Source organism: Malurus melanocephalus, unplaced genomic scaffold (assembly GCF_030028575.1).
Source record: "Malurus melanocephalus ecotype Western Australia unplaced genomic scaffold, MMel_1.1 scaffold_11, whole genome shotgun sequence".
In the NCBI taxonomy this organism is placed as follows: Eukaryota; Metazoa; Chordata; class Aves; order Passeriformes; family Maluridae; genus Malurus; species Malurus melanocephalus.
The window spans coordinates 4,333,311-4,355,234 of NW_026623243.1; the positions used below are offsets into that span (position 1 = coordinate 4,333,311).

At 36.7% G+C, this 21,924-nt stretch overlaps 1 long non-coding RNA gene across 1 annotated transcript in view; it reads right to left on the reverse strand.

Moving 5' to 3' along the window:
* LOC130581061 (uncharacterized) overlaps positions 1 to 21,069 on the reverse strand; it is a 65,020-nt gene extending 43,951 nt beyond the window's left edge. The window contains exon 1 of the long non-coding RNA XR_008966189.1: positions 20,475 to 21,069. This is a non-coding gene — a long non-coding RNA (uncharacterized LOC130581061). The remainder of the gene's footprint in view (positions 1 to 20,474) is intronic.
* Between the last annotated feature and the right edge of the window lie 855 nt (positions 21,070 to 21,924).

The following is a 21,924-nucleotide window of genomic DNA, read 5'->3' on the forward strand; positions in this document are numbered from 1 at the left end:
CCAAAAACACCAAAACAAACGCTACTGTAGTCAGACCTCACAAGGAGATCAAGACCAAAGAAGACAACATTTGATCTTGTACATACTTTTCCCAAACTTCCCATGGTCTTCTGCTGCAGGAAGTRCTCATATTCAAATCAGCAGGACTTCACACATGCTTAAAGACAGGCATGTGCACAATGCCTTTCTGTGCTTGAGGCCATCCTTCACATTTTTATTAAATAAGAGAAGCTTGTAATCTGATGTTAAACAGTGGGCCAGACCTTAAGAACTACTCAGCTTTTACACAGTCAGTGACTCTGTTTGACTGACGACCTCAGGGCTTGGCAAGCCTGATTTTTTCAAAAAAACTTCCTGTACAGTATGTCAAAGCTGGAATGTCTTCTAGTTCCTCTAAGATGATGGCCCTGAAGGCAAGAGCAGTAAATCAGTTGCAGATTAGAGCCAGGTTCACTTAGTTGGTATACAAAAGCTGTTCCTAATATAAATGGCTGGGAAAAATGCATACAGTATGAGAGAACTAAATAAAGTTCYTCCTCAGTGACGATAACTGCAACACAAATTTATCCATAGTGCAAGGTGCACAACACTCTCACTCTTTTACAATTCAACTTTAAATACTCATAACCAACAAAATTGCTAGACTCCATATCCTTTCTTCTTTTTTTTTTCTTTCTTTCTCTTGCTCTTTCTCTCTTTCTCTTATTCTCTCCTCCTTTCCTTCTTTCTTTCCTTCTTTCCTTCTTTCCCTCTTTCTTTCTTTCCCTCTTTCTCTCTTTTCTTCTCTTTACTATTTAATGCCATGCTTTTGTATTTTTTTTATGGTGATAAGAAAACATTTTCCAATGAGGAACTTGTTACTCGTGTTTCTGACTGAAAACTGCTTAATTGAGGTCAATGCCAAGAATATCTAATGTTCTTTAGCACTTTGGAGACCAGAAAATATAGGTCTATCAATATATGAAACATACAAYTTTTTGTGTATGCATTTGATAAGATGGCTTGTGCTCCCACCCACCTCTCTTCTGTTATTAGTCTCAAAACCAGTTTAAAGTGTTTTCTGCATCTTAATAAATTCTACTGAACTGTCATTTGAATGATACAGAGCTTCCTACCGAAACAAAAAATATTTATTTAAATCATGTAATGAAAAAAAAAAATCCCAACCCATTTTAGGAGACTGTCCTGCAAATTGCTGGAACTAATTTCTTATCTTGATACATATTTCCAGCTCTTTTGCCAATGCGTTTCATACAGCACCATACAGACATCTTAGCCTTCCCATGCCCCTTCTTCCTGGAGTCTTCCCACAATGGGAACACCTGCTCTGGCTGGGCAGGCTGTTTTGAACTCATTCTCTAGCTCACTTCTATGCAAGCAAGAGTGTATTTAACAACACTGCTTAAACTCATGTGCATTCTGTGTGCCTGTATCCTTCATTGAAACAAATAACAAAGGTACATAACACACCTCACTTGGATGTAGTAATTCCAAAACCTTAAGTGGGCCAAACTGTGCAAAAGAGAAGCAGAAAAAGAAAAAATTGAGTATTTAATTTGTTCAGGTTAAATCTCTAGGTTCTGAGATGAGTGTTTCCTCTTGCTCATGTGAGGAACTGAAACACTTGTTCAGACAGTTTAGAGAGATCCCACAGCTTGTAGTGTCAAATCAAGAACTTAGAAAAGAAATCTCAAATTCTTGTGCTAAAATAAACCCCAACTGAACAAAAGAAAGACCTGCCTGCAAATCATACATTACCAACCCCCTGGACACCCCCTTTCCCTCCCTTTCTCCTTTCTCCCCATGGGGTGCAGTGCCTGGGAGCTGTCCTCTCTGGGCTGATCTGTCAGGGTTACATAGAGAATGGATGAGGATATAGGAGCACCCCAAACATGTGCCTTTTCTGAAAATTTGAATAGAMTTACGAGGCTTATTTCCCTGTGAGTGAATTGCAACCATATCTCGATTTCRTAATCCAAATAATAGGTTATATAACAGCCATGCAGTCTCAGGTGGTGGGCTGAGGWTTTACAGTAAGGGGACATGTAACRTTATCTTATTGAGAGATTGGCACAGACATTTCTYCCCCCACCCCCACCCTTTATTTACWATAAAKTCTCAAACCATCAAATCCTTTCCRTTGTTACAACTTCAAGCAATGCATTTCTTAACTAATGAACTGTACCCCTCTCCTTCCTTTTCTCTCCYCAYTCTCAGACATGCAATGACACCAGGAGATTATGTTTAGTTTAAATAAACCAGGGAGATACAAACATTCCTGATAATATATTAATTCCTTCCTGCTCAAAAGATTAGTAGCATTTGATTTGACATGACTATAARTTTACACACTTCAAAGAATTTTAAGGTAATAACTTCTAAAAAAGGAAGGGATAAAAAAATATTCTTGCACATTCTGCATGACTAAGTGATGCATTGTTTTTTCTTGGTATACACGATCTGTTTTCATGCCTTGGTGCTAACAGTTGGGAACAAAAATCAGCTCCAGTGTTGTAACATTAATGGGGAGCAGTCTAGCCTCCACCTAACCCTGAAGATAATTATGCTAAAACAATAGCAATGAGCATTCAGCTAACTAGCTACAACAGGGAAAGACTGCTGCTGCCATTCATCAAAAAGGCCATTTGGATAATGAGGAGAGATGGCTACTGACATATTTCAGCAGGGGAGGCCATCCTGCTGGGAGTTTCTTTCAAAATGCCAAATTCTATCCATTTAAAAAGCAAACACCATGCTCTGTTTGGTTTGTCTGGTGATCTGGGGAGCAGAGACATAAGTCATATAGTGCCGAACAAGTTGGAATAAAGAGCTGGAAGAGATACTGAAGGCGAATAAAATGCCATTGTGTACATATCATTGTAATCTTCAGTCTCCCGAAAGGACTAATCCTAATTATGAGCAACACGACTGCTGTCAGTCAGGAAGAGCAAATCCCTTGCTTTCTGTAAGAAGCCACTAATCTGATTATTGATTTACAATTCTCGTGATTAGTTAAAGAATGTGCATCTCAAGGAATCTGAATATCTTTACTAGACAGACAGTAAATCAGATGTTTAGAAGAAGTGTTTTGCTTTAAATAAATACAATAACACATAAATAATAAAGTTTCAAAACACATTTAGACTAGCAAATATTGTGTGAATAAAACAGAACAAATGTTAACCATTATGTCTGGTTTTGTAAGTAGTGTCTAACATGACAGCTACTTCATCACAACATGRACACAGATGATTTACTAAAATAACACCAACAAGCAAGATAAAATAGCAATGGACCTTTGAAGTAAAAGTCAGTACAAATGTGTTGTACTGTCTTGTGTTTCCTGCCTGAAAACAATTTCTCCCATTTAAAACTGGCATTTGCTGTGATGGTGAGGAGACGTATTTTAATTTGTCTGTGGAAAATAATTTTAATAAGTGTCTTTTCAGATGAAAAAGGAAAGGAAGGAAATATATRTCCTCTTTTTCAATGACTTGCTTGAACAGAGGTGCTTTCCAGAATTACAAGTAAGAACCACTTTCGAAATTTCYCTGATGCCAACCATTGTCAACTGCTGAAGACAGTGGAAATCTCAAGCAGCTTCAGCCCTCTGCTGCTAGGATGCCAAGGTCCTCTCTCTTGCTGACTTGTCACAAGAGGGCAAATATGCTTATTTCCTTAAAAGCCTTACTAACAAATCCATGACTATATGGCAAAGAAAATATCAAGACAATAGATGAAAAAGAAAACTGCGTGGAGGAGAAGGAAATTCAATGGGACATTTCTAACAGAAGACATGTGCCCAATGAAACTAATCTCCACAGGTTTCTTCTGGTCAGTAGAAGGTAAGAAGCTCCTCCATGAAGTTATTCAGAGTAGAACTTTGGTAACGGTTTCTGGGAGGATCTGTCTTTCTCCACAGACTRTGTGAGACTTACAGAAGTTAGCCTCGGTAGGCTGAGTCATCTTGTCATATTCCATACAATGAGCCCACTCAAAAATGAYTGTGTTAAGGAAGCAGTCTCTTCCATTTCCAAAAAGTCAATTTCAGAGAAGCACTTTGGGATGTTAGAACTCATCGCTGARAAGTAGAAAATCTTATAAGAGCAAATTATTTTGTTTTATTGTTCTGGACCATGGTGCCAAAAAGGATTTGTGTTCCTCAGCTAGAATTCAAATAAGCACCTGTTTTTCCAGTAGTGATAAAGCAAGTCAGAATCATAGAATATCCTAAATTGGAAGGAACCCAGAGGAATCATCAAAATTCAGCTCATAACCCTAGACAGAACGACCYGAAGAAACACATCTTTTAAGGTTTCAGCCATTTCATCGTCAAGAAAGAAAGTATGACACATAAACATAAGGAGCAACTAATAATTCTAAAATCTAAAAAATTTACCATGCATGTAGCCATGTTTCAGTTGCATTAATTGGGCTCCACCACAGAACTGTGTGGTTTTAGTCAAGTTTCTCTGCTCATGCTGAAGTAATTGCAAGAAGCTGATCATAATGTACTTGGTTTCTTTGAGGTGTTGAAGGCAGGAAAGAACATCACAGCCTGCTGAGTACCATTAGATATCAGATTATTAATGTTATATCTTGGATAAAAACTGTTTATTAAAACCAGTTACAAACACACAGACTTCTTTTGGTACAGCATGGGCTTTTCTATGTACCTTTCTAAGTAGATGAACTCTACAAAAGACAAGCTGTTAAAAGTGTTTACATCGTGTGTTCCTAGTACTGATCTATGTTTTCTTAGTACTATGTGAAAAATGAAGAAATAGAGAAGGAAAGATTATTTGCCTTTCTTTGAGCCATGCATGATCATGACTAATTTGATACTAGCACTGGAATCAAAGGAGCTTAGTAAAAGGTTCTGTATCTAATTCTTTCCCACACTCAGTTTGCCTTGATCTCTGAAATGCTTTCATTCTCTCCTTAGGGTGTGAATACTTGCCATTATAAAATTTACATGTCTGTATTTTTGTAGGAGAGGCAAATTAAGGCAAAAAATCTCAACAATAAACTTACACAATGAAAATAGATAGCTTCATATTTCTAGCCATGCTGAACGATGGGAAAATGAAACTCACTGCAGCTATGTGTAAGTGGTCACAGAAGTACATCTYGTTTCAAAACCCAGGCATGCAGCATAGTTTTGCTTTAATAAAGTTAACTATTAGAGTTAACTATAACATTTGGAGCCAGTAACAATAACTTCTCCACTGCAAGCATAGCCTTTTGGACTTTATAACATTCAAATACAAAACCAACAAACCCCTCGCATTTGTCTTTGCACTAATGACAAAAGAACAGGGTGGTGCCATGTTGGCAACACTGTCGGATTGCACTGATCTCTGTCATTTTTGGCAAATAATGAATCAACTTGGCCCCTCTAAAGATCTCATGTGGGGTTAGAGATATGCTATTAGTGTAGAGCTAAAAAATACTGCTGTGGTGTTTACAAAAGGCTCTTGCTCAAATTATTCTATTTGAAGTCAATTAGAAGACTCCTCTGATCTTACTGGCATGGGTCCTCACAGCAAACACTAGACAGTTGTTATCACTAACACTGAAGAATGCAGCTATCCCAGGAGAATGCAAAGGCTGCTTTTAGGAGCTATTCACTATCTCTGTTGATGCTCATTGGATATATGTCTGTTTTGCAAAGTCTGATCAAAATGATTGCCTCTAACCATTATGCAGACAAGCAAAGGTTGTCAAGTACCTGCAGTTTTCGCAGTACAGTTCACGTATCTGCTGGGCATTGTGGTTCCACACAGTGTTATTCATTTCCAGTAAACTTTCTGAAACATTAGCAGTACCCAGCACACCACTGCTTTGAAGAAAGCACCAACTCAAGCACAGAAAGAGAATGTAGGTCAGTTTGATATTTTATTATTAATTTTTATTTTGCTTTTTCTGTTTGCTTTCATTGCTCCCTCAACCTCATTTGTGAACTGCTACCCAGTTCACAATATCAATCACCCACTTTGGTGATATTGAAAAACCCCTAGCTGTGAAGCTTGCACTTATACCAGACTTCCAAACCAAAACCAGGTTGCATGCAMAAATCTGCATCTCTCTGTCTCACCTATATAAAACACAGTCAAATATAAGATACAAAGTCACCACATCTGGCACATGTTTGACAGATAGAGGACAATAATTATGATCTTCCATACCAGAGTGCAGGAAAAATGTATATGCAAGGGAAATCTGAAAGTATCCAAAGTAGAGGTGTTACCCTTTGTTTTGCCTTTTCTCTTTCTTTTGTAACATGAGTTTTCTCAGTCATGCTGCTACTGTTCAAAGCATTTAGCATCAAACATTAAAGCCAACTGGCCCACTCAAGGGAGTGTCTCTAGCTACAAAGCTTCAACAGGAGATGCACACTTGATGTCCCCTCCATTACTTCTGAAAGTATCCCATAACATTAGATCAGGTTTGCATTAATTTTCTTCTTCTTNTTTTTTTTTTTTTTTTACAAATATTGTAAGTTAGAGAATCTTCCTTGTGCATTCACTGTGTTGCTGTGCTCTTCAAATCAGCAGCTCTGTTGAACATGGCTCATTCTACAGTTTCACCTTCTGTTCCTGAACTCAGGAGAAATTTCTCAGTGGGCAGCATCATCCACATTAAGAAATTKTGTTCTCAAGGCATTTTGCAAAATATAAAGAGCAAAATCAGAGAGATCAGAGGGTAGAAGAAAAGGATTTTCTGGTTTTGTAAGCTAGATATTGGACTTTTACATCTGCCAAGTTTGCATTGTAGCAATTCTGATTTTATAAAATGAAGAACAGAGGTTGATTTCAGTCTTAATTTGGTGTTTGCCTTTATGAGCCTAAGATTTATATTCCTGCAGTTTTCTTTCTCCATTTAAGAACATGATGTTATGTTTCTTGCACAAAAACCCTTCTTTCCTAAATTGCTGTGCACTGAGAGATCACATAGTATACCATGATGTACAGTTCTTTCTACACAGCACCAGATATCTCTGAGGAATAATACTGAGACATCAGCCTGGCACAGGCTGTCAACACAGAAGCAAAAAAAGTTAGTAACAAATCCTATAGAGCCAAAACTTTTTCACTGATTTTACAAGCCAACAAAGCTGTATAATTCCATTTATGTGTCAAGTACACATGCACATACATACCTGTGGACATCTAACATAAAATTTATTACTTCAGATAAAAAATTTGTAAAATWGAATTTTATCTACTGTGATGTCAAAGTCTCAGCATCTAGTGTGATTGCTGATAAATATATTACTTGCTTTATTGGTTCATCCTGGAATATACTGTGTGGCTTTTTTTTAATTTCAGAAAATGTTGTGCACCTGCTTTCCAGAATTCTCTCTCTGCCTTGGTTTCCTCTGTTATCAATGATTTCTGGGAATATGGACCAGTATGATAATTTGCACCATGGAGCAAGAATGGACATTTTGAAACTGGTCTAACATGACACACAAATTCATGAAGTATTCTACATTTCTTGACTGTGCCCAGGGCTGTGGGATGGGAACTAGATAATTGTTAAGGTCACTTCCAATGCAGGCCATTGTTATAATGCCAATTCTATAATCCCATCCTGTAATTTTCCTATTTAGCAAACGTTTTAAAATTTTGCTTTTAAATTTTGAAAGTTTTTCTGGAAACAAGGAAGGTCTTTCCACTTGTAGACTGTATGGTCTACCTTCTAAAATATCATGTTCAGACTATTCATCTGGCTCTGGAGAGCTGAATGAGCAATGAGATATTCATAATGAYTTATTTTGCTGGAGAATTAATTGAACAGGAAAGCAAACTTCTTATCTTCCAGTGGATTATTTTTAGTGTTGACTGAAAATTTAAAGCATTGATGTTTTAAAGACTAATGAGGGGTTTTCTTTCAATGTATTTATTCTTCTGATTGCTGTTAAACTTACTGTGTAATTAACATTAAACAGTAAAGAATAAAACCCAAATATTTAATTTATACTTCCATTCAGCATCAAAAATGAAGTAGATCTGTGGATAAAACATACCAAATATATCTTCAACAGTTTATAACAGAACAATAAAATTCCTCCTCCTACCCAGAGCATATTCTTTCTTGATAAATAAAAATATGTTAAACTTTACAAGACAATCTTGTGAATTTGTAACGCAATCTGTTCAATGTTCCTGGTCAGACTATGTATAACAAATAAACACTGTATCCCCCAAATCAGAATAGAAAACACTCCATTTTTCTACTTTTACTCTCACTTCCATCTTTTCTTCTGTTCTTTATGACAAATGAATGTGTCTTTTGATTTCTAGCCTCCAGGAAAATATTTCATTGCCTATGACTACTTTTGTAGTTATTGCATATATTTGGGAATATAATTGAGAAATTTAAAAAAAAAAAAAAAAAGTGAGTTAAAATATTTTAGAAAAATCAAACCTAAAATCCTGACTAAATACAACCAGTTTAGTCAGACCATTGCCTTCCTGAGTTTGCAAGCACACTAAAATGAAGGTYATGGGGAACTTTACTCATAGAAATAACTCTGGAGCTTAGTTACAGTGATTTAAATGCCCCTACTGCTAATTACTTCACTAATTGTTCTAGAGTAAAGAAAAAYAAGGGAAAAAGGTTCTTATTTTATTGTTCTTAACTATTTGTAATTCTTTCCTTACTGACAAACTAGAAAGCAACTTTTGCAATAGCTAATTTAAAAGCTAATTTTATTAAGTCATAATGGCTTAGCTAAGAGAGTTTTGCAGCTGCAGYGATGCTCCCAGGTGTGCATAGAGCTTATGAATCCATCTATGAAGGTAGAAAAGACTCCTGTGCTGCTTTTGAAAGACTTTTTCTTTCACTAATTGCAGTAGGACTTACACCAGCCAAGATGTGCAATTCTATTTGGAGACAGTCTACAGTCCAGCATGCTGTAGACAGAGTATACTACCAAAAAATATGCTTGCTTTGTCACTGGAAGTCACATTAAATAAGTCAAATATCCTGCTCTGATTTGATCCTTTTGGTTGCCTTTCTTTTTTTAATTTTTTTTTTTTTTTTATTCAGTTCACAGAAGCCAAGGCAGCATTTCAACCAGGGAACACATAGGGTCCCTCACACCTCACTGAGATGTCTGCCCACTCCTTATTTGTGCTGTATCCAGAAGAGCATATAACCAACTTAATCAGTTGACTCTTCTGCTGAGACTGTTTTCCTGAATTGCAAGGAAAAAGAACCATCAGGGAAGGGAGAAGCAAGAAAAATATTACACATACAGTAAAAAAAAATAGATATGTGTTGGAAAGAACATAAAAGAGMCAAATTCAAAAATAACTCATAGAATAGCATCCTTTCTAATTGTTTAACTATTGCTCATCTCCTTTAAATTGGAGTGTATTTTGTTGAGGAGCTAAAAAATCCCAATTTAACTCCACCATAAATAAATGAAAGCAACAACAAAAGTAACCAGAGTTTGTTCTTTATTTGATGTAAACCTTTCAAATTCCCATCATATTCATTGGGACAGCAGTTATTATTTAATTACACTAAAGAAAAGCATGAGTTTCATATTAATAATGGGGAAAATGGGTGCAAAACAAGTGACTCAATAATCTTCAAACTGTTCTTCTAAAGCAGAGAATATTTATTATATATTATTATATCTATTATGTTATTATTWGTATTACATTTATTAGAACATAAATGTACTACCAAACTGTTGCAAAACCGACACTAATTGTTAATTCTGTGTCTGTGATCTGTCAAGAGTTGAGCAGTTTCAGCATACAAATGCATTCACTTCCTTGCCAGTCCTACTTGCACAACACCATGTTAGGGGCATCCATGGGACAAATTTCCCAGACTAAGCTGTGGGATGGTAGGGCTGCTGCTGGCAAACTCTCTTCAGTTTGTCAGAACATAGCACAGTATATAGGAAATCAGTTCCCATTCATTCCCTTGCCAAARGGGTTTTAAATTGCCATCCCACATGGATCATATGGGGTTGATGCGTTGCCTTAACAAAGCCACYTCACCTCAGTGACATTTGAAAGATGAGGTATTATATTCACCCAAAGATCRTTATAACAACTTATATTACCTTTTATGTGTCTTCATACTACAGTAGATCAAAAAGTGCTTTGCAAAGATGTTACTTTCACATTGCTGGACAAACGACCACAGCTATACCCAGGATGTTTTTCTGGCCGGTATCAGGATCAATAGTAACATCCCACCTCCCATGGTGACCTGCTACAATGAGATTGGACACAACAAACAGCCCTGGGAGGRCCATCCTCTCTGGGTTCTGGTATGGACATAAGACATTGGCTAACAAATAATTGAAAGGTTTTCATGAGATTAGTGAAGACTGGAAATTTTGAGTTGTGTCAGACTTCTGAATTTCAACAATTGTTTTCAAGTTCTGTATTTTAAGTCTTTGAAAATGTTCCATTTTAGTAATGTTTAATGTTTTCTTTTGGTTATGAAAATTTTAAAGTATACTGTTGCTGTTGTGCAATATTTCTTTTTTTAAGAGAAACTTAGAGTTTCCTTAGAAGAAAAAGCAAATATTTTGTTTCAAAAAGGCTGAAATTGAAAAAAAAAAAATCATAGCCTGTGCTTTTCCATGCTTATTTTTCATTGGAGATGCATGAAAAAGATAATCCCTTATTAAAYTTCAGTTTATAGTACTGAAGTTTTGCTGTTGCAAACACATGCAGGAATCCTATTGTAGGCAATAACCAACATTTGCAAAGCCAGCTGAGGAATGGAGGCCTACAAATTTCATGGAAGGTCTACAAATATCAGGGAAGTCAGCAGCAAAATAGCTCAAAACAGCTATGAGCATTTCAAGAAATATATGCATATTTATAAGGCAGAATTTGCCCCATTTAACTGTTTAACTAAGAAATGAATACTGAATGATACTATTAAGGCAAATAGAGCAGTCAGGAATGACAGAAAATATGAAAGGTACTTCAGATCCTATTTTAAAATAGATCTACAAAGATCTGATTCTTCAGATCTTAATCAGTGATCTGAAGAACTTTTAAAAGCCTWCTAATCACTCTTGAAAGTCAGGAAAGGAGCAAAACAAAAATCCTTATCCTCAACCTACAATAAGTACATTAGTAATGACTTTTTATGARCAAATACTGAAGTCAAAAGTGTGAGAAACTCTTGAGAAAATAAAAGGACGATATAATAAAAACATCATAGAGAGTGTCACTTTTATTTCCTACTGGAAAAAAATGGATTTAGAACATCTCTGACCTTGTTTGTCTATTTGCTTTTTTCCCCCCTCTAGTTACGCCAAATATTCTGAATGTCTTTTATACCGTCAGAGACCCTGAAGAGTCGTTAGTCAGAGATGTTGCAAATGTGGCTGGATATTCACTGCTACAAATGCAGCTCTCACCAAACTGCATCATACCACCCTGGATTCTCAGTCCCCAGTGGTATGAAAAGTACAAAATACTAGAAAATTTGCTAACCACAGTATAATAGACAAATTTTTAACATGTCTGCACTCATGCCTTTAATTTGGTCCTGTGTAAATTTTGGGAAGTCATCATGTACAATATGGCCAAGTGGTTTTTACTGTCTAAATAATGGCCAAAATAGGTGAAATTTGGGTTGTTATTAGAAAGGCAGAGTCACAGCATCCCTGCTTGTTCATAAATCCATTAAGCTTTTAAACAGAATCCTGCTCTGAAAAGTACATCTCCCAAGTGTGACAGTCTGCATATTTATACTGTCCAAGTATCTCTGCCAGGTACATGACTGCGTCAATATATTGAGAAACAGGAAAAAAAAATTAATGGTTCCTATCTACGCAAAAGTCTAATATGTCTTAAAGTACCTCATGAAACAACTGGCAAACAAAGTCTTCAAAGCCTGGTGTTTGCATAGCAGGTCACTGCATTTTAGTAGAATTCTCTCTGACGTGCATGCAGATGGAGAAAGAAGTTCCCATAAGAGATTATCACAGGAAAAAGACTCATTCATGTATGTAATTGTTTGTTATCAATAGACAACATGTACTCTAATTTATTTTGACTTGTTGGATTTGATTCATTACTTTTGCATATGTTTGCTTTAAGCTGGATAATCAAATCTGGCTGTGTRTGAGCTGAACTTTCTGCCTCTATAGAAGTATGCATTGACCATTCAGTGGCACTTCTCCAAAGGGAAGTACACACCTTTCTTACCAATGTGACCCTTCCACCTTACTTTTCCTTTCTCAGAACAGACTGAAATTTTTTTTTTCAGAAAGCTCAGCGAGTAATGCACCCTTCTATAGTCAGACTAGAGAAATAAGATATTTATTAGTACTTTTGTCCCTTTACCTAAAGAAACAGAGTGTATGTAATCATGCTCAGGGTGTGTTTCCCCCCATCTAGGAGGAAGAAAATGTTAGTAATACAATTTGGAGGGTAAATGTCTGAAGGGCAATTAATTTCTTCCAGCTATGAAGATAAATGGGTAGGGGAGACTAAAAGGATCAGAACAGCCAATAAATAGCCATCCTGGAAGGAAAGGCTTAGGTGTAAAATAGGATCTGTATTAAATACAGCAAAATCTTCATAAATTTCCTAACTGAGGTGTCTGTCCCAGCTGTTAAAGCTGGTGGTCAAAATGTCAGAGTTTTGTAGGAAACAACATTTCATTGCTGCCAGTCCTCACAGAATCACTCTGAGCTATTGTTTTGATGGCTGTTGTGGAAGTACAGTCTTAATTGTGGATTGCAAAAGTAGTTCCTGGGAGGATGGTCAACATTCTAGTTACAACAGAGAGACAAACTTCTCCTTTTGGCATCCTGATGCAGGGCAAATGGTGCAGGGGACACTACCTGGTCTCTACAAATACCGTGACATGTAAAATATGCGCTCTTGAATAAGTTTAAGCTATTTATCTTCTGAAGCTTTTTCAGGAGACATGGAGGAAGAGCCCTGCCTGCATTCTTTCTGGGGCTCTGGCTGCAGAGTAGCAAGCCTGAGCATAGCCTCCATAATGACAAGCTTAGTCATTAGGATGGAGTCAGCAGCAAAACCCTCTAAGCAGGTTCTGTAATCACATTACAGGATATGTGTAGCAGTGGCTAAACCTGCTGCATGGAGGGCTGAGGCTTCCTACTGCCTCTGTGGGCCACCTTTATCTAGGCTTTACGCTGTCAGGGTGTGAAGTGCACAGACAAAACAAATCACCGGCCGCAGGCCAGATGTCACTCAGGCAGCCTTTGACGTGAAAGTGTCACAAGGCACAGAGCATGTCACYAAGGAATTAAACTAGCAGGGTGAGTTAAGTGGAAACACGCAGAGAGACCATCATGCTGGCTGTGATACCAATTCACACTCATTTTAAACACACCTTGTGTCACTTTCCCTTCTCTGTAAAACAGGAATACTGGGAAAGCTCCTGTACACATCACAGAACTATTGTTAGAAATAATTAATTTCTGATATCACAGTGYACTGAAGAATTAACATTATAAAAGCATGATTTTAAATGCTTTTTTTGGTGTTATATTAACATCCACATGGCACTATTACTGAGTATGAACATCCATTTACTGAAAAACARTTCTAGAAAGCCTGTACTGCCCTGGACTATAGTGTTCAGAAACTCCATGGAGATAGCGGCTGYATCAATTCCATCAGAAGATGCTGCTGTGCTCCAAAACATTATCARCTTCATCTGCCAAAGTCGGAGACATGAAATGTAGAATACCATTATTTTCTGTTACTACATTTTCACTGAAAATAAGACTATTTCAATTTGCATCCCTGCAATAAATGTAGATGTTACAAATAAATGCTTTTTTATTTTCCTTTATCATTCTTGATTATTTGTTGCAACTAATCTTAATAGTTTTTTGCTATTGTTTATTTTTTTTTAATTTGTTTGACTAATTCAAGAAGGTGTTGGATGCTTTTCCTGTCAGATAGAGCTCATTATGAAAGTAGGGAGGTGGACTGGTGATAATTAATACCTTATACTTATAAAGTATTTTTYATCAACAGTTATTCTGATTTTTTCCAGAATTCTACCAAATTTTCTGTTGTCTTCATTTTCATATGAACTGAAATACATTTGAGGACTAAATGTAGGAAAATAAATAAATCTGTGTATCTTAAATATCCTGCAGAGGTGTAAGCATATAAAAAAAAAAAAATTACCAAACAAAAAAATAACAAAACAAAAAAACAAAACAGCCAAGAAGCCACACTACAGATACCATTTGCTATTTAATTGAACTCAAATCTGAAACCCAATACTTTGAAAAGTAATTTCCTCTGCCATGAAAGAAAATTAGTGTTGTTTATTTTTCCCCTTGATGAATTTTTGAGGGAATATATGTRTATCCCCGCGTATATGATTAGCAATGACACTACCTGGCATTTGAACCACCTCGGGCTTCTCTGCCCCAATTGGAGTGAGAGCTGTGCCGTGTGTGCTCCTCTGCAAGGGCTCCTACGCCGCCACTTACACAACAGGAACACCCATTCTTCAGTTTCGTGCTTTTCATGAGACAACACGGTCTTGTCAGATGGCAGTGTGTTTTGGCTCCTGCATACACAGCTGTTTTTACTACTCAGGGTATTTGAATGCTTACTCCACCCATTTGTTTAATGAGACCTGTAATCAGCTTCAATTCCAATAGGTCATTAACACYTCTCCCACAGCAATATGAAGCCAAAATTGGACAGGTTTGTTATGCCTGTTACAGCATGCAGTAGAGATACTYTCTGCATGTTTTAAAATGTCTTTATTATAATTCATGTTGGTAATAACTATGAGCCATCCTCCTTGCTACAGCAGCAACAAAAATTTAAATCTCRTCTTTTCCCTGTGTGATTATAGTTTGAAGTGCACATCTTCCTTCTAACTTTTGGATTTAATTTCATAGATATATCAACCAAATAAAAACACTGTTGTGAATGATTCTCAATATTTTGCTCCTTACAAGAGAAAAATGCAAAGGGTTAAAAATATATAGAAACTACATCTGGTTTAGTGTAGCTTACTAAACCCCACYTAGTAACCACTGGAATTAAATGTGTTATAACCATCTATTCTTGTAGTCATCTGCCAGTATCTTCATTTTTGTGACAAAATACTGGGATGGATGTAACCTGGATGGCCTTTCTCATGCTCTTAAAGGACAGGAAATTGTTGTTGTGTAACATCTGAATTCCACCTGCTAAATGCACCTTGCTGTAGCATGTAGCACCAGAGAGCTGGCAATGCCAGAGAGGAGAGATGGTATGTGAATGACACACCTTCATTCATTTCTGTTGCTCTCTTTTTTCCTTTCTGGGAATAAAATTGAGGCTATTAGTATGGTGTCTACTCATGCCTGAGTCAAAAGGGGAGGAGCGTGACAGACGCAAAGTGGCAGGATGTGGAGAAGGAAAAGAAATATGTGAAGGAAAAGTGATCTGTGCAGTAACCTGGGAAATCATCGTTTCTTTACATTGCAAAGGTTTTAGTATCTTTTCATTAATTTCAGCAAATCTAAACATTTTGCTGTGAGCTGTTACATGCTGTACAGAGTCTATAAACAAGAGTGAGTATTAGCAATCATTGAATTTAACAGTGGGCAGAGAAAAGGCACAGCAAGCTCCAAGCCCAGCCCTATGCCCAGGACACCTCTCTTGCCTGTATGTTGCACCTCTGTATTTTACTGGCAGATTACACCATACCTGTATATGTCTACACTCTGGAAGTGATGAAGATCTATAAATAAGGGATAAGAATGGCCTCTCTTTCACCGGATTTTCATCCTCATTATATATATGTATTCACTTGCATTATCTGGAACCAGAACTAGCTGAGAAAGTTGGAACCAACCAGAAAAAAAAAATGAGCTGATTTCCAGCAACTGAACATGTGTCTCTTTTCCTTTAAGAAAAAAAAAAAAAAAAAAAAAAAAAAAAAAAAAAAAAAAGACATAGATTGACATAGGTGGCTACCAGAAAGCATAATTTTGTAAAAGTTTTTTTTGGTTTTTGGTTTTGCTTTGGTGTTTTGTTTTGGGGTTTTTCTTATTTTCTTTGTTTGTTTGTTTGGATTTTTTTTTTTGTATGTAGGGTGCAGAACACAGATAGATGTTCAGTCCAATTAGAGTTTGGCAACTGTCAATATGACAAAATCTAGTATTAACTTTGTTCAGACACCTGTTTCAGACACCTTAGTGAAAAGGCCAAGGACAGAAAGCACATGATGGTGGAGCCCCRCTTCTCACTCCCAAATATCTCCTCTCTGTCACACCTCAACTGGTCTGCAGGAGCACACAGAACTCTCATAGTTAAGCCTRCAACTCACCTTAGAGTCTCTGCTGCTCTCACCCTAATTCTTTTCCCAAGCTCTAAAATTATTTTATAACAGGGACAAAGAATTATTCCTGGAAGTATAAAGAATAAAGTAGGTCAAGACACAGACTTACCTTGATGATCTCCCTTTAGCACTTTTGTGTAGTTGTGATTGAGTTGACCTTTTTAAAAGTGCACTCTGTTTTTTGGATTTTTTTTTTTTATTTAATTTTTTTTGGCTATAAGTCAGCTAGGAAATGCAATGTACTAAGTAATTCAATTTTTTCTGCAGATTTGCAACTATAATTGATTTATTGCAGTTGAGGTCCTTTAGAGCCCATAACAAATATGATGACAAGGTAAATCAGGTAGAGTTCATTTAAATTCTGCTATATACATTGTAAAGACCTATGCAGACTTTAGGGTAATCATATAATTTTTAGCAATGAAACATAAAATTGCCTGTCCAGTGGTAGCAGGCAGACTTCTCTATGCTCCTCACATACAAAAGCAAGCAACTAAGTTGACCAAAATAATGGATTTGAAAGAATTGTAAGGATATGGGTCTTGGACCTCCTTCATAATATTTTCATTTGCAGATTCTAGCACAATGGCTTATGATTTTGACTAAGTCTTATAGCCATTGTTACATTAGAACTATAATCAGTGTAATAAAAAATGTCATCAGTAGAGTATCCACATCACCTAGCATTCTTTGCTTCCTTCTTGTAGACCTAAGGCCATTTAATGGAATGTTTTTAATTAGAAAAAAAAAACAAACCCAGACTGTTTACCAATTTTTAATCCCATCATTAAATAAAAAGAGAACATTGTGTTTTTATATTAATCATGCGAGGTTGGATACAATTTGTTGTTTCACGACTCTAGCTCTTCCTTCAAGTTCCCAGACGGCACTTCAGAGAGAAAATCTGAGCCTTTAGTACTTTAGCTGCCACAAAAATAAGTGTAGGTTGTGTGATTCAAAAAGAAGATGTACTTTTTAAATGCAGATACTTGTTGCACTGTTTGAAATATCCTATTGGCAAGACTAGACTAGTTTAACCATACAGTGGCAATGGTCCAAAAATATTAATCAGCAGAGGCAGAAAATTTGCTTAATTTGGGTGCAGATGGCTTGGGTTTACATGATGTTGCCAAGCTATTTTTATCCTTGTAGTCTAGGTCTTGGCCAAAAGTTAGGAACAAAACCTAAGCACATATAAACTTCAAAGATCTTTTAGATTTGAGCTAAACCCAAACTTTGTTGACATCTCCATGTCTGAGTTCTGAAGCTATCAATTTTATGGTATTTTAAAACCCTTGCATAACTTTGTTCCTGTAAATAGCATTAGAGAAAGTAAGCAAAAGTTCAAAGTGAAGTGTCAGAATTTTGGGGAGCTCTAAGGGTAATCTGAACAGACTTTTTTCTGTTCTTATATTTCTAGCAAAAAAAAAAAAACAAAACCCATTATTTATAAGCAACAGGAGTCTGGTCCTAATTTCAGTGGAAGAATGATGATTTATTTGTAGTGAAGATCTGCCTCTTAGTTTAAAACTTCATTTGAAATTGCATTGGTGGTGAGTAGGGAAGTGCCTTGGCTTATAACAATGTGATATTYGGAGTAATCTCTATTCACAACTGATTGATTCTGTTTCATTTTGGTGGCTCTTCCATTGTATCTGCATGAAAAGGCTGCCAATTTGAGGATCAGGTGTGCCTGTTTCATGTGACTTCATATCACTTTGACTTCATCTTGGACTGAAAAAGTAGAGGACTGGTCACAGGGATAGTTAGAGACTTAAATTTTCACAGTTATCTCTGACATGGAATCCCAWGAAAAAAAAAAAAAGAGTGTTCAAAGGGTCAGGACCAGCCCTTACTTTTGAGGCAGGGAGGTATCTAAGCAATAGGACACTGACTATGACAGTTCAGCAGGGCTGGGCAGGGGCCATGCCCTCAGAGGACTCCATACATTTTTTAACAGATAAGGCCATTTGTGAGAGAGGRAAGAAATACACTACAAAAAAGAGCAAATATTTGTAAACGTGCTGCTAAATTCCTGGTGAGCACAAAGGTAATGGCAATTGGACTAGCTGGTCAGCGTAGGTCCCTTTTAACTGAATTATTCTATTCTGTTCTGGTAAGGACTAAAATCTGACTGTGATTTTGCTCTAAGTGTCAACACAGGAACTTGTACGTCTTCCAAACACGTGATTTTGTGAATGGGTAAAGTGTAACTGTCARGAGGTTTCTGGACACATAGCAGGAAACATGGCTTCAAAATGCATGAAATTGAAAGCTGCAGAAGGGCTCATGAGATACTTATGAACATATAGTGTGCAAAAATTGCAGGTTAAGGTTCAGAACTTGTTCAGATGAGCTTTTATCTCCTTAATAGCACCTCATCACATGAATAGGTGCTGGAGTCACCAGGGTTATTCTAGTCTTTAATGGTTTTATACCATATGATAATGAGACAACCAGCATGCTTCACAGTAGCACTTTCATCTTGTGTTCATTGTCTATACATATATTGTTGTCCAGCACAAAGGTATCAAAGTTTTGCCCTTTTGGAGTACCTTTTTTAAAATGATGAGACACTTCCAGAGGAAAAAGACAACTCACTTTGAATTAAGATAATAGAATATGACTCTCATTATAGGAATAACCTCTTTCATCCTTCTTGTGATCTTGTGATCACAGGGTACRTGTGATGATGATGATAGGGGAGGGAATGCACAGATATTGCACTCCTATGGGAGAAACACAGCACACTCTGTCGAAAGAACTTCTCTAAATGGTGCTGCAATATCTCTACAGAGAAAGCACAGCTCATTCAGGCTGCAAATCTAACAGACATAAACATCAGTACAGCCACTTGTCTGAGAATGGAGCAGAAGTGTTTACTTTTTTTTCCTCTACTCCGAGGAGTAATTTATAACAACAATATTCATTCTGTCTAAGCAGTCTCTGGCACCAGAATATGCATATCAGCAATTGTAATACAGTCATTCACTATTGGCACTTCAGGCCAATAAAGTTTATTTCACTTGGAGTGCTGACATGGCTGTCTGAAGACAAGGCTCTGAGAACTAAGACAGCTGKAATGTCATTAAAGAATATTGACTCTTTCTTCTTTTTTATCTGKTTCCCTTTGGTGGAACTTTAGTGCATTTAAGAATGCTAGTTGCCTCCCAAAACATGAAAGCAAAACTGGCAAAATCCATTTTTATATGTTCCTCCATGTATATCCCAAGTAATATAAATTAGWGAAGAACATTAAACCATGAAACAGATTTGGGGGAGAATAAAAAGGTTTTATACAGTGCCTAGATGGTTGCATCAGAGATTTCATGAGGGCTTTTAGTGAGTTTAAAGCTGGCTGTGTAGGGAGGGGCAGATTATTAATAATTTAGCACCTTTGGCAGGATCAATATGACTAATTTTTTTATGTCTGCAGAGCTAATTCCTATTCCTTTGTGAACTGAAGACTTGAAAAATTGAAGTAACAATTTGAAAGGAAARGCACTTATAGGGATTAAGGGGAACTGATTGATTCTGGTTAAGTCTTAAACAGAATTAATTATCTAAAATTAGGGAGTTCTTTTACAGTTGTAGCATGTGCAACTTGAAGAACTTGCTACTTCACTGTTTCACTGCTAGAAGGTGTTTCTGAAAGTCGAACTTCACAATTGTTGCACATTTCAATTATTTTAAAAACACCGTTGCAGTAGCAACACCCCTCTGTTTTGATTCTGTGATAACTTATAGGAGTTCCAAGCACTCCTATTTTTAAATTACACAGCTTAATACAGACTAGAGGAATGTGGGAAACTGAGTTCCAGCAAAATGGGAGGGAGTTGGAAAAAAATGGGTCTACCTCTCCCCTTTTTTCTGAATTATTCAAGTCATTAAACAAAGTTCATCTCTCAGTGTGTGTCCTTCATAGAGGTTTCTGTGCTMGCTCAGCCTCATTAGGAAGAGCCCTGTAGAACAAATGCCACAGATAAAGTTTTGCAAGGGCAGAAAGCTGCCACACCTCTCACTTAGTGAAAGTTGAATGACCAAATCTGTGGCATGGAAATATCAGCCACTGGTACCAGTGGTATTTCCTATCCATCTCTCCATCTGCTCCATCTGCTCCACCCACCGCCTGAAGCACTCACCTCTGCTCTGCTCTGCATCCTTGGTGTGAACCTTCCCCGCTGACAACCCCTGGGTCAGCATCCTCTCTCTGGTGACAGCCATCACAGTCACAGGGCAGGACAGGTCTCATGCTCCTTCTCATTGATCTGCATTTTCAGCATCTTTGAATTAGCATTTCATGCCTCCAGGTCATTCCTTATGGGACACAATGCCTGTCTCCCTCCTGTTGTTGTGGATGCATTGACTGTTCCGTAATAATGGGAAAGCACCTCTCTACAGCACGGATTAAAAGGAAGGACAGAAATAGGATGTTTTATGCAGAATGAGAACAAAACACACAGAAACAGCACATGGAACAATTGGATCACATTCAAAAGGAAATTTCCAAGAGAAGTTATGGTGAAATTGACCTCTTGTGATGTTTACAGCTATTAAATAAAGAATGGAATATTGTATTTGGCTTTAGGAAATAGAAAAGAATTATAACTCAAATGACAGTTYATAGAGTGTCCTAGAGTGGATTCTGTTTCACACAAAGGAGAAACAAAGCTGAAGAATTCTTGCAAAATCTTTAAAGAATTTCATTTAAGTAGCTATACTATACAATGAAGGAGAATTAACACTTGCACAGCTTGGATAAATGCCAGTATTTGCACTACTTGAAGCAAAAAAAATGTGTTACACTGCCATAATTAAAATGTGCATAATATTTAAGTCATCAGGCACTGGTAAAAAACTCTAAAGCACAAAATATTTTAATGTTTCAAGGTTAACACCTGAATGCTGGAAGGAAGGTTGTACTCCGAGCAGTCTCTATTAACATATTCAACAAGTTTCTTTTTTTTTTTTTTTCAGGAGGTTGGTTCCTGGGTTTTTTTTTTGTTGTTGTTGTTTGTTTTGTTTTAATAATTGTTGGATTTGTAGAGAAGACTGGACATTTGGGCCCTTTTATAATATTTTATACATTTTATTTACTTGCAAGTACATCACCAGCACAAACATGTACACATATACATGTCCTTAAAAGTAAAGTGTGTTATAGTTCATCATATGGTGGGTTTGGCTTGTAAAGTGTGCAGAAAAACACTCTTTAGATTAGGACAGTTACATAATTTTTTCATGCAAAGGCAGTAACTAAGTAAGTGATCAGATGATCTGGAATAATGGCAAAATAAAGCCATTTTCATAGTATATGAAGCAATTTCATTTCTAATTGCTGTGACAGTGGGTTTAATAGATTTCCTAAAGAAAAAATAAAAAATGTAATTAAATCTTTGTAATAGTGAAAAAAAATGGTTTTATACAAAGATAACCATGTTCCTTGGATTACTAACAAGAATAAACAATGAATATGTATGCACTTAATTTGTTCTTATGAATATATGTGCTAGAATGTACAGCAATCTGCTTTCCGCATACACCTTGAAATTGTATAAAATTGTATAAACAATAAGACTGTAAGACAATAGG